The sequence below is a fragment of the Taudactylus pleione genome, unplaced genomic scaffold, assembly GCF_031769625.1.
Source record: "Taudactylus pleione unplaced genomic scaffold, aTauple2 ptg000055l, whole genome shotgun sequence".
In the NCBI taxonomy this organism is placed as follows: domain Eukaryota; kingdom Metazoa; phylum Chordata; class Amphibia; order Anura; family Myobatrachidae; genus Taudactylus; species Taudactylus pleione.
The window spans coordinates 11,725,356-11,737,324 of NW_028284457.1; positions in this window are offsets into that span (position 1 = coordinate 11,725,356).

Sequence of the window (11,969 nt, forward strand, 5' to 3'; positions counted from 1 at the left end):
AAAAATACGCTCGCTATTTTGTAAAGACGCCCCTTTGCCGTTCACATCACACATCATCTCCGGTATTTATTAGATTAATCGGGTACATCGAAAGGCATCTGAACTGCTCGCAGTGCTTGTGGTAGGTTTTTCTTACCGCAATCACTGCGAGCAGTTCAGGCTAAAAGACAAACAAGTGACGTGATCGATGACGCTCCTTTACTAATTATGCACTCCCATTAAATGCCCTTTTCACGTTAGGCACGCCTGCGTTCGGATCTCCACTCCCCCGTTTTCAAGCACCTTCCCCTGTTACCACCCACAAACGGTTCATTCTGTCCATCAAATTAGCAGCCTCTTGCTGTTTTGCGAGTGCAAGATTTCCGACCGCAATGACTAGTTTGCGCATGCGTATTACGACCCATACGCATGCGCAGTTGTGTGAACATCACTCAGAGCGAACGAGCGGCCGCTTACGAGCGGCTCTGAATCAGGCCCTGAATACAATATAACCAAATAAGCTATTACATATTATATATGTAACACTATAACTTACATATTCCAAATATAACAGATACAATCTAACTATGTGACATATTAACCCCCTACCAACAGGTTCTCAAACTCGTTTCTCAAATCACTAGTGAAATAATTAGCTCCATATGTGGATCTTTTAAAATGTGTCAGTGAGAAATGATTATACAAGTGCACCTGCTAGATGACATGGAAAAAGGTAACTGCGTGGGGTTCTGAGGACCGAGTTTGAGAACCACTGCCCTACCTTATTTTAAAGTTTGTGATGGGGACCAGGAACAAAAACAACTATTGCTCATCCCCCTCATTATGTCACATACCTCCCCCTAGTTTTCAACCCTGTGTCCCTTGTAGATTAAGCTTGCTGAGTATCCTGGGTGGCTGCTTCACTCATGGCTGAGAGAAACTGTAGCTGGTGGTGCCTCCTGGCATTCACCTGAATGTTCAAGTCTCCATCATCGGTCAGCTCACTTAGATCTGGCAGATTATATCCCAGTGGGAGAAACAGTAGTGTCGGAACATAGAGTGGTTGTTAAGGAAACTGGTCGATGTATCCAGTGTGGAGGTCAATTTTTGCGATAATGTGCGTTAAGCTCTACAGATTGAACTCAACCTCTCATTAATCAAGACTTAGATACCTTCCTCTGGTTATACAGTATATCTCTTCATCTCTGAATGACTGGGCTGAATTTGCACATTATAGCCATTATCACGAATACTCTGCTTCACCTCCATTTCACATTGTGTATAGTCTACACCGCAGGGTACCAGCATTCACTCCAGCAACATCTGTTCCAGCCCGATTCAGTTCTTAGCGTCCCAATGCTATAAGATACATTCCGATAGGAAATGACGAGCCATTCCTACTCTATGACTAGCACTCTCTTGTGCCTGAGAACAGCCTTCTGGCTCCTGGCTGCAGTGGATTTCAACTCTGTTCTAGTATCTGCATTTAAGTCAGCATTTAGTGTCCTGCACTTACACAGTGCATCTGTATTGGACTCATTTTCCAGTGTCCTGGGCTTAGAGGGCCTGCTTCAGAGTTGGAAATAGGAAAAGATAGAGCAAGCAACTGTGTATCTTAGTAAAACCATGCTGTACTACAGGTGGTGCAAAATTAAAAATGTGCAGAAAGATTTAGATTTAAGAGAGGCGTGTCCAAACTGAAATCTAAATTTAAGTGTAAAAATAAAACTTTCCAGTATTTGTGGGCTACAAGCAACAGTAGCCAGTATTTACCGTAGATTTAAAAAAACATGGATGTATTGCACCCCTTGCAATTGCAACATGGTTTGTCCAGGTGCAAAGTTACTTTGGGGTCTATTTACTAAGCAGTGTTAGGAGACAGAGTGAAAAGTGATAAGGTGCCAGCCAATCAGCTCCCAACTGTCATTTTTCAAACACAGCCTGTGAGATGGCAGTCTGCATCTCCGGGACTAAAACAAGGGTTTGGCCCACAAGTCCATGCCCCCTACCCATGAGGCCACACCCCTTTTTTTGCAAAGCTGCGCACACTACAATCCTATCTGCATCGGGGGAGGGGCGTCACTGATCCCAAGCATCTAGCATCTGGGCTTCCACTACTCTCTCACATCCAACACTAATCCCAACGGTCCTGATCCGCATCTAGAAAACTCCAGTGATGTGACAGGCCTTATGCATAGTTGTATACATCTTGTGGCGTGCCCGCCCTCTATCCATATGCTTGGTTAGCTACTACTCATCATCATCTTCAGTAGAGATGTGCTCTGTACCCTGTATTTTGGTTTTGGATCTGGATTCATCTACATGTGTTAGTTTTGGTTTTGGATCTGGTTTTAAAAAAAATGTAATAAAAAGTTTTAAAAAAACTGGTAAAATAATGTAATTTTAGCAATCCAGTCCGGAATCATGAAATTCGGGTGGATTCGGACTTCTGGAGAACTGAACCGCACACCTCTAATCATCAGTGCACATCAGCTACACTAGTTGTAAAATATGCTCCTGGAAACAGACGTATCACGCTTGCAACCAACTTTGTTGCACACAACTTTGTCAACATGTCCTCACTGAACTTTATCTATATGAGATTGCCTATTACAGCTCATTTACACCTCTTCAGCCATAAGTGGGAATGTGCTAGTCTCTGCATCACTTGTACAGTACTTGTCATGCACTTGTAGAAAGCCAGGGCCACTTGGTTGCATTTGCCCTACCCAACTAAAAGTTGCCAGCCAGACCCTGGCCACGAAATAGTGTCACTTGTACTGCACTAGCAAATAAAATGCTGAAAATTAACTTTGAACTTCTAGAAGATCTTCTAGTAGAATCTGATTGGTTGCTATGGGCTGTTTTTACTAACATGTGGATTTGCCTGTTATTTTGTGACCTGTCCATCCTGTCATAGCTAGTATTGATAGCTGCTTTTTTTGGGAATATTTTTGATGCTTTTTTCAAATGTATTCTTATTTCCCTGTTTTTACAATAAAACATGAGGCATAATCAAAATCATGCTTTTATCTCTGCATTTTTTTTTTACAAATTTCTACAACTAAGTATCATGCCTATACTAGCTTAATGATCCATTTGGGTATTCACCCAATATATCTATGTACTGTAATGCTAACATCATATAATGTATTGACAATAATTAATATAATATGAGCTTAAACCTGCTGTTGTCATTCTTCCTGTTCTTTGTGTAATTGTCAAATTGAAATACCTGCATGGAGCTCAGCTATATGTCATGTGGGGTTTCTCTATGCTATAGCTGTAATGAGATTGTATCTTGTATTGCAGATCAGCCTGGGCTCTGGCAGACAGGATAAATTCTCATAGGACCATCATCTATGATATGTTTGTAATATTTGTAGAGCAAGCCAGAAAATTAAAAATGAAACTCCTACATGCTTGAGCATAGTAGAAAAAAGGTCTACGTTCAGAATATCATAATTCTACATGTTGTAATGTAGACAGATAGAATATCGACATCCGATATTAGAGTTAGGGCTAGGTTCATGGTTAGGGTTAGGCCAGCTAGGGTTAAGGTTAGAATGAATGTTAGAGTTACTTTCAGAGCTAGATGCAAAAATAATGATGAAACACATTTGTCGACACTATGTTAGTGTCGACATTATGAATATTGACAGTTGATGAGTCAACATTTTGACCACGTCGACATTCTGAATGCCAATTTTTTGTATCACACACAGAAAAGTGCAGTTGGTCCTTGGGTGTGCACAAAAAATATAATATAATAAGCAGTCTTAGCTGGGAATTTCTCAAGTGGCAATTTGTTGAAAACTGTTTTGCAAAGATTTTACATTTGTTATTTTCAAACCCCACCAGTTGTAAATCACCATCCTGATTTTCTACATGAAAACATTTAACAAGAAAACGTGCTGCAAGAACTGACAAAAAGGTGACTGTGACAGGCCAAATAGCTCAAAACATACAGAGCATCCAGAAGTATTCACAACGCTTCAGTTTTTCCACATTTTGTTATGTTACAGCCTTATTCCAAAATGGAATAAATTAATTTTTGTCCTCAAAATTCTACACACATTACCCCATAATGACAACGTATAAAAAGTTTTTTTGAGATTTTTGCAAATTAAATAAAAAAAAAAACTAAGTAATCACATGTACATAAGTATTCACAACCTTTGCTCAATACTTTGTTGATGCACCTTTGGCAGCAGTTACAGCCTCAAGTATTTTTGAATATGATGCCACAAGCTTGGCACACCTATCTTTGGGCAGTTTTGCCCATTCCTCTTTGCAGCACCTCTCAAGTTCCATCAGGTTGGATGGGAAGCGTCGGTGCACAGCCATTTTCAGATCTCTCCAGAGATGTTCAATTGATTCAAGTCTGGGCTCTGGCTGGGCCACTCAAGGACATTCACAGAGTTGTCCTGAAGCCATTCCTTTGATATCTTGGCTGTGTGCTTAGGGTCGTTGTCCTGCTGAAAGATGAACCGGCGCACAGTCTGACGTCAAGAGCGCTCTGAAGCAGTTTTTCATCCAGGATGTCTCCATACATTGTTGCATTAATCTTTCCCTCTATCTCAACTAGTCTTCCAGTTCCTGCCACTGAAAAACATCCCCACAGCATGATGCTGACACCACGATGCTTCACTGTAGGGATGGTATTGGCCTGGTGATGACGCATGGCATTCATGCCAAAGAGTTCAATCTTCGTCTCTCATGGTCTCAGAGTCCTTCAGGTGCATTTTGGCAAACTCCAAGTGGGCTGCCATGTGCTCTTTACTAAGGAGTGGCTTTCGTCTGGTCACTCTACGATACAGGCCTGATTGGTGGATTGCAGCAGAGATGGTTGTCCTTCTGGAAGGTTCTCCTCTCTCCACAGAGGAATGCTGTAGCCCTGACAGAGTGACCATTGGGTTTTTGGTCACCTCCCTGACTAGGGCCCTTCTCCCTTGATAACTCAGTTTAGACGGCCGGCCAACTCTAGGTAGAGTCCTGGTTTCCGAACTTCTTACATTTACGGATGATGGAGGCCACGGTGCTCATTGGGACCTTCAAAGCAGCAGATATTTTTCTGTACACTTCCCCAGATTTGTGCTTCGAGACAATCCTGTCTCGGAGGTCTACAGACAAATCCTTGGACTTCATGTTTGGCTTGTGCTCTGACATGCACTGTCAAGTGTGAGACCTTATATAGACAGGTTTATGTATTTCAAAATCATGTCCAATCAACTGAATTTACCACAGGTGGACTCCAATTAAGCTGTATGAACATCTCAAGGATGATCAGTGGAAACAGGATGCACCTAAGCTCAATTTTGAGCTTCATGGCAAAGGCTGTGAATACTTATGTACATGTGATTTCTTAGTGTTTATTTTTTATTAAATTTGCAACAATCTCAAAAAAACTTTTTACACATTGTCATTATGGGGTATTGGTGTAGAATTTTGAGGACAAAAATTAATTTATTCCATTTTGGAATAAGGCTGTAACATAACAAAATGTGGAAAAACTGAAGCGTTGTGAATACTTCCGGATGCACTGTAGCTATAGTACAGTATCTTGCCTGTTGTCCCCTTTGTTATATTAATAAATAAATCTTTTAGACTGCCCCCATATTTTCTGCATTTCATCTTCATATCTTAATCCGAAGTAGGTAAAAAAAACAAATAAAAAACAAAACAAAATAATGAGTGATCACTCCTGATTGACTGCCCATCTATATAGTAGGTAGGCTTACTGAAGGTTAACTTATTGACAAACTTTGCTTATACTGGGTGTTGTATATGAGAATCGACATTACTTATTAGTATTTTAATTGCTCAAATGATATTGGTACAAATAAAGAAGGCAATAGATTTTATTTATTAAAATAATAAAGAGGCATATATTGTTTTTTGCAATAAACAAGTGGTCACATTTGAATTTAAAATAAATAGAGTATAGTTTATTTGCATTGTCTGGCTTTTATTTATTAATTTTATCTCTGTTTCTCCACCACACCACCTATCTTTCTCTTCATCTCTCCCTCCCCATTCGCTTTCTCTTCCCCAGCCCAACACTTTCTCCCCACCTCTCCTTCTCCCTTCCCCACTCTCTCTCTATCACCGCCACTCACTCTTTCATGTGCATCATGAACACTGTTGGGTTTAGGTCATACCAACTGTCATTACACTTGAACATAATGGCATCATGTTTAGCAGCTGTCAATTTTATTATATAGATTAAGGGGATACATCTAATTTATTATAAAAGATATAAAATAAAGATACTGTGTCTATTTATTATAAAGGAGGGACACTTTTATGTATTATAAAGGAATCATACTTTTTTGTCACCCAGGGATCCACCTGTCAGGGGTATCATGAAGGGGCCTGGACATTCCTAGGTGCAAGAGGTTGAATTTATGTGCCAATCCTAGGTAGCATGGCCCATTTGAGTAGTGGAAGATTTTTTTTCAGACTAACAGGTTTATTTTTTTAATATATATATATATATATTATAGCAGTTAATATTTATTTAATATAAAATATCGAAATTACAATTTCTGGCTTGTTGAGGTAATTGAATCATTTCAAATGTTGGTTATGTTGAGTTCCTTCAATCCCTCTCCACATCCAATGCAATGAATAAATTTATAGAAGCAGCTGTTGCATTTCCATTGCAAGTTAATGTACTGTAAGTGTGCAAATGCACTGCTAGTTTCATTGCTTGCTTGTTAAGGGCCAGTGTTTTACATATTTTTGTAATAGCAATTTAATGTAATAATACCAAATACTTAAAAATATCCACAAGCCATAAAAGCTCACACCACCAGATGAATAAAAGTATATACAGAATTGGCTGGCCAGGGGTCTCTGTAGGACATATCTGCAGAACATATTTGGCCAAAGAAGGTTTCTAAGGGTCAGGTGTGAATGTCATGGGTCACATCTAATTCTCTTGTGAAATCAATATTTAATTTCAATCATTTGGCATAATGTTTCTGATATATTCCATATAAAATTAACTGGTTTTTTTATCATAATTTGAGATATTTGAAATTCAGTTCAAATACAACAAGAATACAGACCTGATTGTATCCTGTAAAAATTACTGTATATATAAACTTAAAGTAAAGAAATAAAATAAAAAAATGACACCAACTCTGTTTTTCAGCTATCTCCCAGAAATGATCACCCCTCCTGAACTCGGGCCCGACTCAGCTCTCCATGACCCTGGGCAGCATTATGAAAGTTTATGCAGTGGTGGCCATCTTAACTACATGGCTGTCCAGACTAGGGAACATTGGGCAGAAGAAATATGTAGAGACAGAAGATACAAAATTAATGTAAAATGGTAGGGCACAGGATAGGACAGATATGTGTAATTGGAACTTGAGTCAGTAGTTAGTCCAGTAAACAGTGGACAGATGAGTCACATTTTAAGCTAAGAATGTGCTATATTTTTCAGGAATACATTTACTCTTCTTATTCCCTAGACTAGAAAAAAAGTAAAAATATTCACCCCAGCACACTGAAAAAGTCCAGCAATAAGATTTGAATACTACATGATTCTAGAAATTCAGAGATCTTTGTTGCATATATTTGCAAAGATACGTTTAAGCTCAGGGCTGTATCAAGGCATCTCTGTACCGGTGTCCCTAATGCTATGTGGAAAGCTGTGCTGGGATCAAGTGTCTGATCCCAGCACAGCAAGCAGGACTTGGCTCCGGGTGCGGGCTTATGCCAACAAGAGTGTCCATTGGAATTTTGGGAGAGAAAGAGGGACATTTTGATCAACTTGTACACACTAGATATGGAGCCTGTAAGCTGTACTCTGAAAGAGTGTTTAGCACAACAGGGAACATTTTGAGGGATTGATGTACCTTCAAATTGTTTATGGAACACCATAGTCATCTTTCAATAAAGGGTATGCAAGTTTAGATTCCAGTGGGGATGAAATAATATTGGATTCTCTTCATGACATCAGTGATGAGGATGATGATGGGGAAAAAAACGGGTTTTGGGGCCTGCACAGGATAAAGAACAGAAACAGAACACCGTCCCTGCTAATGTTTGTAGCATAAATGGGAGGGTAAAAAAATATTTAAAGAGAAGCCAACTAAAAAGATTTCTTAGTACACAGTTTGTGAGAAAAGGGTGAAAGGTTGGTGGTGCTCCCCTGAGTCAGAGAATTGCAATATTATAGGAGGAGAAAAAGAAGACTCTTTGTTGGGGGCACTCTAACAGAAAATCAATAAAAACTTAACGTTTATTCTTTTATATTATAATAGATATTATGCAATACACTACATGTAACATACAAACATGCAAAGACATTAGTCAGTAGATATTGACTGTGAAATCACTCACCCAGAGTGAGAATAAACTTTTTTTGTGCAAATTGCATCAAGATAATTGTACGAATAGTAACCAAATACGTTACTATTTGTCCTGGCGAATATTTAAAGAAACTGCATCAGCCCAAAAGGTATGCCCCATAAGAGGGGTAATTAAATCACATGTAGAATAAGTTCATAATTATCAGTAACTTTCCTCCTGATTCTACATACTTGATAGCTGGGCCCAGTTATCCCTTAAAAAATCAGCAATAGAGGTCCTTATGGTACAAGTATTTGCAGATGGACACTATATGTGTAGCCAAATAGATAAGATGATGTCAGTTATATGTAACAATTCCCTAAACATACATCTCCACCTGTGAGAAAGAATTGAAATTTCTTAATATAGCCTAAACATGTAGGCAAGCTGTTGCAGTTATGATTGGACCCGAGTGAAAAATAGCTGAAAGGGAAAATAAATTGACCCTTAAATACTAAGTTAGAGATCACTCTAAATCACAAATGTATATTTATCACAATGTCACCTAAAACAGGGAAAAGAAGACATTTTTTACATTGTGATGGGTTAATGGTATAACTTCTGAAAAGTAACAAACCCAATGAGAAAAATAGAGATCCAATTGTTGCAAAAAATGAGACAGAATATATTCAAAGATAAATAAGAAATTATAGGAAATGAGTGTTAAAGGTGCCCAGATATTGTCCCCCTCGTTTCTGCTGTCTCCACGTCATGTATGTCAATAATAATCAACAGTGACGAAGAAGACCACTGAGCCCTAGTCCAAAATAAAAATAAAAAAAAGATATTCAATATTTTTTTTTTAATTTTAAAGCAATTATAGGCTGTTTGTTTCGGTTCACATTGCAACAAGAACAAAAATTGTCATGTTACTTATTTTATGTTTATTTTCTGGGGACCCAAAAACACCCAAAATACTGTGTGTAATCAAAAAAATGTCCATCCTCCATCCTCCTTGTCACAGTAGAAGTGTCTGGTAGTTTGCAAATAAGAATTACTTGTCCTTTTTAAAATCAACGGTGTAGGTGGAGGGCACAAGGATAAATTTATGAATTTACTTGTTGAAATTTAGAGGTATACAATTTTCAAAATTACCATAGCCTGTGAAGTTTTTGTAGATTCACATTTCTGGTTATGACTGAGTGTTACCTTTTTTAATATAAACAATTATAAAAATTAAGACTGCCCCATGCTCATGTAATGCTCTCCAGAGCCTTGGCTGTCCACATGAAACACCCCGTGGGCCCCAAGGGGAGGAGTTGCTCCAGGTGCTGACAGGCAAGGCTCTGTAGAGCAATACACAGGCAGCATGGAGCCTACTTTTTTCATAAAAAGGGGTGTTGGGGTCGAATTCAGTTGGGGGGGGCTCTTCTCACAAGTATGCAACATTTTCTCTTCAGCAGCAAAGCCAAACATCTAAATCCTTGACAAATAAGGATGTCCATGATGAAGACCTGAGAAACGGGGAAAAGAATAGAATACAGCAAAATAAATTGGCCCTGGAGATTGGATCACCATTTTAATCTTTCTTGTCATGCCTTAGAGTCTGGACCACCATTTTAATCTTTCTTGTCAAGCCCTGGAGTCTGGACCACCATTTTAATCTTCTTTTGTTGTTAATTATTTTTTTATTTATGAATTCATATATATTATATTATGCAGATAATATTTCACTATCCACATCAGTCCCAGCCCTAGAGGAGAAAAAATATACTTTACACACAGCTAAAAATAAGAAGCTGCTGCTGACACCACCTGGACCACCAATATGTGCTCTTTAGAGGATTTAAAGTGTCCTAATTCTAATTACTGGCCATTTGTGATCAGGAGGTGTCAAGAGACTGGTATTATTTCACCTGCTGCAAACTGGCAGCCCAAATAAGCCACATATGCAGGGTCTAATAGTAGTAATTATTCTACATTAATCTGTTGCAACTGCCTTACTTATTGATTTGTAATCAGTTTTTAACCATTTTTTTTCCAATCCAAACAATATTTGCCACAAGCTCACTGTATGGTACACCTATTTCTCACCATAACCACCATCATCTACAGAGACCAGTAAGCTCAGCCTCCTTCAAAATAAAATTAATTAAATTCTTTTAATCAAATATAATCTTTTTTTCCATTAATTTAAATATTGGGCTGAAGCTTTACTTCCATTTCAATGCTATAAATATCAATTTAATATATGGACCCTATATATATTTTGAATTATTATTTCTTCTATTCTACTCTTCATCAATAAAATCAGTTTTTCTTACTATTAGTTATAACATTATTCTAATCAAATTGACTGGTTGATGTATCAAGCAGTGAAAAGAGTGGAAAAGTGGACCAAAGAAGATTTTGCCCATGACCACCAGGGGTGTATCTAGGGGTCCAAGCGCCCCATGGAAAATAAGGGACTGCCCCCCCCTTCTGAAGCCTACAACACAAAGTAACCTGAGCCTAATGCCTAGATCACTTATAAGGGCTCAGTGCCCAGGGCCTAATGTCTAGGGTTAATAACAGAAGGTCTGGACCTAAAGAATACTCAGTCACCTGGCCTAATGCCCAGGGTTACTTACAGGTGGCAATAGCTGATCTAGGACTCTGTAGCTCAGCACCATGCAATAGCCTGACTGGAACTCTGCATCGGGCATGAAGATGGCCGGGGGGCTGCGGGTGCCCTTTTGCCAGTCTGTGTCCCTGGATTCAGTGACAGACCTTGTGATTCGAGTGCAGCCAAGAGACTGGTGAGTTGTCAGTGGGCTGGGTAACGACCCTCTATCACAGACCCAGAGACTGGGCTCACCGACGCCCAAGAGGTTCCCCTGCAAGTTCCCGCAGTCCTGCCTAGGACAGGGTGAGTCTGCAGCTGAGGTATGACTCTCCTGCTGAGATGCTAATCATGCCCTGTGTGCTGGAGATGGAGATGCTGTTCTGGCAGCTAGAGATCGTTACCCTCAACCTGCCATTGATGGTGGAGGAGCTGTTACACAGGCTCAGCACCACCAAAGACTAGAAGCTACTGGCATTCGCCCATGACCTGGCCAGGGAAACCCGCAGGGTCACCCCACTGCTGGACACCGATGGTTTACCTAGGTACTGGCACTTGCTAAATGCAATCCCCAGACAGAGTTTCACTATCTTGGGGCTCCGCTACCAACACACAGCTCTGCAGCCTTCTCCTAACAGAGACTACCAGGTGCATTATCTACCCCTGGCTGCAGGTGGCATGGCTGGGCAGCGCCCCCCCTCTTCCGGCACCCCTGGCAAGTGCCATCCTGGCCAAAGGGTAGTTATGCCCCTGATAACAACCAATCAGCTTCTGCCTCATAGTTTTTTTTACATCGAACAAGAGGTGATTAAATTGCACACTGACCAAATGTAAGGATGCAATACTATTCCCACTGCCACAGCATCCTCACACACCGCTGAGGTCTCTATCTATTCCTGAAAGTTGGCATCTCAGGCCTAACACATTCCTAGTCATAGGAGTACACCAGGGAAAAGTTTTGTAGCTCCATTTGCATAAAGTCGCAGACGGGCAACCGCCAAAAAACACAGCCACCTGTGTATCCACTTCTGAATCAGGCCCAATAATACCCATTTTCCATTAAAAACCCGGGTCTGACCTTGTT